This window comes from Sorex araneus, chromosome 1, assembly GCF_027595985.1.
Source record: "Sorex araneus isolate mSorAra2 chromosome 1, mSorAra2.pri, whole genome shotgun sequence".
Classification (NCBI taxonomy): Eukaryota; Metazoa; Chordata; class Mammalia; order Eulipotyphla; family Soricidae; genus Sorex; species Sorex araneus.
In genome coordinates, this window is record NC_073302.1 from 128,388,542 (window position 1) to 128,392,479 (window position 3,938).

The window sequence follows — 3,938 nt, forward strand, 5'->3', positions numbered from 1 at the left end:
GGCTCATTTCCTGGTAGAGTGGAATCAAAGTAGATTAATTCAAAATATTTATAGAGTTTGGTAGTATAAATATTGCTTTCCTCTTAGTATTCATATATGAAAGAAAACCCAAATGAAACATCTTTCTGTTTCTAGAAATTTGTCTGTATTGGGTACCTAGAGAATGTAACACTTTGGAATAGCTATTTGGGGAAGGGAAATAACAGCCAGAAGTAAAAAGATAGAATGAAACACATGGAGATGATTCTCAGTAGAGAACAATGAGACATTGGTGTTACTGTTAAATCATTGCTAAGAGACTTCGAATTCCCAGAAGCTGGAGTTTAGTGGATGATGTGTGATTCATGAGAAAAAAACATTTATCTCCTGTTAGCTCAGGAATGCTTTCAGTTAATGCAACAAAATCAGGAGTCATTGAAGTTCTAATATCTAACATCAGATAACATCTTTTAATGAAGAATAACATTTGGCCCAGACGTGTCAAGGATACATGGTTGATACTTGTTTTGAATTTTTAAGGATTAGTCTTACAGTTTCCATTTCCTTGTCTTATCTTTTTTTTTTTTTTAAGTTTGCTTTTTTACTTCTGATTGGGCCATACCCAGCATTGCTCAGGGCTTACTCCTTGCTTTGTGTTCAGGGATCACTCCTGGTGGGGTTCAGGGGACCATATGGGTTCGAACCTGGGTCAGTCAGGTGCAAGGCAAGTTCCTTACACACTTTGTTCTGTTTTTGGTCTCAGAAAAGAGATGTATATAACTACTAAAAATAAATCTGGGCAGACATTGAATATCCTCTCAAGAGATTTGTTTTATGTTTTTTAAATCATTTTCCCTTTATTTATTTACCATGTTTACAGAGTTGTTCATAATACAGTTGTTAGAGGCATTACATGTTCCAACACCAATACCACCACCAGTCATCTTCCCTCCACATTGTTCTCATTTTCCTCAACTACCCTCCAAGTCTGACTCCTTAGCAACAACATAATAATTTATTTTATATTGCTCATTATGCCCAAATGGCTAATGGAATTGTCACAAATACTTCAATAAAAGAAAATTTGTGAAAATTGTTTTATTTCACCATAAGATCATTAAGTCTTTTTTTTTTCCTTTTTGGGTCATACCCAGCGATGCACAGGGGTTACTCCTGGCTCATGCACTCAAGAATTACTCCTGTCGGTGCTTGGGGGACCATATGGGATGCTGGAAATCGAACCGGGTCAGCTGCGTGCAAGGCAACCACCCTACCCACTGTGCTATTGCTCTAGCCCCAGTTTATTAAGTCTTTGTCTGAAGATTTACTAAGTTGCCTGTTGTTACTTGAACATTCGTGTTATTGTCTTTGTCAGTTGAGTTTACTTATCTTCTATGTGAATTTCTATGTGAATCTAATTAGGTGGGGGAAATCACATAGAAGATGTTGGGAAATTTCAGGGTCTGTAGTATTGGGCGGATGGGTGAGTCAACATGGCAGCAGCTGTGGGATGTGGGTGTGGCTGCCAAGGCTTTCTGAAGTATGGGATGGGGGTGGCTTTCCATCCTGGAGTGGAAAAGACCCTAGAGTTCTCGGCCTGTGGGTACCTGGAATTTTTGTGTCCTGTTGTCTCTGCAAAGATTAATCGTGAGGCAATGGAGTTGGGTCATTGGCGTGGGTCAGTGGTCAGGTATGAGTGCGGCTCTCTGAACCTCATCAGGGCGGGGATTTGGCCTGTTTGCCTCCTGAAGGCACCCCAGAATTTTTAGCCAGAATACCAGTATAGGGGCTGGAGCAATAGCACAGCGGGTAGGGCGTTTGCCTTGCACGCGGCCGACCCGGGTTCGATTCCCAGCATCCCATATGGTCCCCTGAGCACTGCCAGGTGGTAATTCCTGAGTGCAGAGCCAGGAGTAACCCCTGTGCATCGCCGGGTGTGACCCAAAAAAAGCAAAAAAAAAAAAAAACCAACAGAATACCAGTATAGCTATCCATGAGTTTCAATGGCTTGGCTTGCATCTCCTTGGAGATTTAGTTGTGAATCTATGGGTGAGACCATGGTGGCAGCTGTGGGATATCATCATCATCATCATCATCATCATCATCATCATCATCATCATCATCATCAATCATGGTCATCATCATCAATCATCATCATCATCATCCTATTGATTGTGGAATTTCTCCAGAGGTCTTAGTAAAGTCTCCATTCATCCTAGCCCTGAGATTTTAGAAGCCTCTTTTCACTCGTTCTTTCCAATGGTGCCACATTGGAGGCTCTTTCAGGGTCAGGGGAATGAGACTCATCATTGTTAATGGTTTTGGCATATGAATACGCCATGGGGAGTTTGCCAGGATCTCCCATGTGGGCAGGAAACAAAAAAGATGGGCTTATAAAATTTGCTGCTACATGGATGGAAGTAGAGAGCATCATGCTAAGTAAAGGACAGACAGAGACACACAGAATGAGCTTTCTCATATGAGGTACCCCTCATATGAGAGGGGCAGTGGGTGTGCAAGACACTAGGGCAATTGTTGAGGGAACTGGTCACTCTGGGGTGAGGGTGTGGTAAGGGATCATGCTATGTGGCGCAAAACAATGTCATTAATAATATTGTAAACCAGGTTACCCAAAATAAATTTAAAAAATTACTAGAGGTGTCTCAGGAGAATATGTCTCATGTTCTAGGAGTCTGAAATTAAAGAACAACTCAATGACTTTTGGTTTCACCTGCAACGGTCCATCACTGCTCTTCAGCCCGCCTAGCAGCTCTGGGGCTGGGACCGTGTGGCACTGTGCTGCCTTGCTCACTGCCTCGAGAGTGTCCTCCCGAAGTAGAGAAGGTGCAGTGAAGCTATTTCAAACCCTCAGTTCTCACTGATGCAGTGGGGTCAATAAGGTTAAGGGTGACAAAAGAATGTGACCCTGTGACCTGGAATTGGTATTTATAAAACTTCAAGACTCTTTGGTTCTTCTTGCAAGTGTCAGCCTACTAGAAAGCTGTGAGGCACATCCCTGCACCCATGAAGGCCAGTCAGGGGAGCTAACAAAAAGGGGAAGGGAGTGAGCAGTGTTAACCTCACAGGAAGGCCTAAGGGCACTTCTCTACCACCCCAGGGTGACGCTGGATCCCTGGAAGGAAGTTCCCCTGGAAGGAAGGGCGGTCTCAGGAACAGTATGTGCAAGCGGGATGGCACTCAGGCTCACATCAGATGCCATCACTGACCATCGTAATGCCAAGTGCCAAGGACAGGCACAACTCCCCCTCCCCCTTCCCACGTAATTTGCTCAAGGACTCAAATTCTTTATCTTGAAAATGGGGTTCGAACGTACCCTAATTCCATTGATATGATTAGCAAAAGAAATCAATCAGATGACGCACATTGCATACATGGAAAAATAAACTTTCTGTTCTTTCCTTTCCTTTTTTTGGGGAGGGTTTGGGGTCACAACCCATGATGCTCAGGGGACCATATGGGATGCCAGGGACTGAACCCGGGTGGACCAGGTGCAAGGCAAACGCCCTACCCACTGTTTTATAGCTCCAGCCCCTGTTATTTCTTTCAAGACCAGTGGCCCCCGACCCTTCTAAAATCCTCAAAACATTTCTCTTCAAGGACAAAGTATGGCAGAGCTGTAGAGACAAGCCCCAAGACAAACGGAAAGGACCCATCTGGAATTACTCTGCTTGTACTGTTGCACCATCTGTCCCCACACCAGCATGAAGCAGCAGGAATGGGAAAGATTCAGGTGCCCTGGGAAGTGGCTGGGCCACAGGCGGCAAGATGTGCCTGGGGCTAATTAACCAGGGGCCAGGAGCAAGGGTGACCTCTCAGACAGGGCCAACACAAACCATACAGATTCCATTCCTCCAGCACAACAAAGGCTAACAACCCTCAAGAGAACACCACTACCGCTTTCAACCCCCCCACGTCTCAGCAGGAAGTACTAGCTGCAT

At 44.5% G+C, this 3,938-nt stretch overlaps 1 non-coding gene across 1 annotated transcript; it reads right to left on the reverse strand.

The window, feature by feature from the left end:
* Window positions 1-3,601: 3,601 nt before the first annotated feature.
* On the reverse strand, window positions 3,602-3,734 carry LOC129400966 (small nucleolar RNA SNORA55). Its single transcript, XR_008628010.1, has one exon. It is a non-coding gene; the product is annotated as a small nucleolar RNA SNORA55 (small nucleolar RNA).
* Window positions 3,735-3,938: the final 204 nt, after the last annotated feature.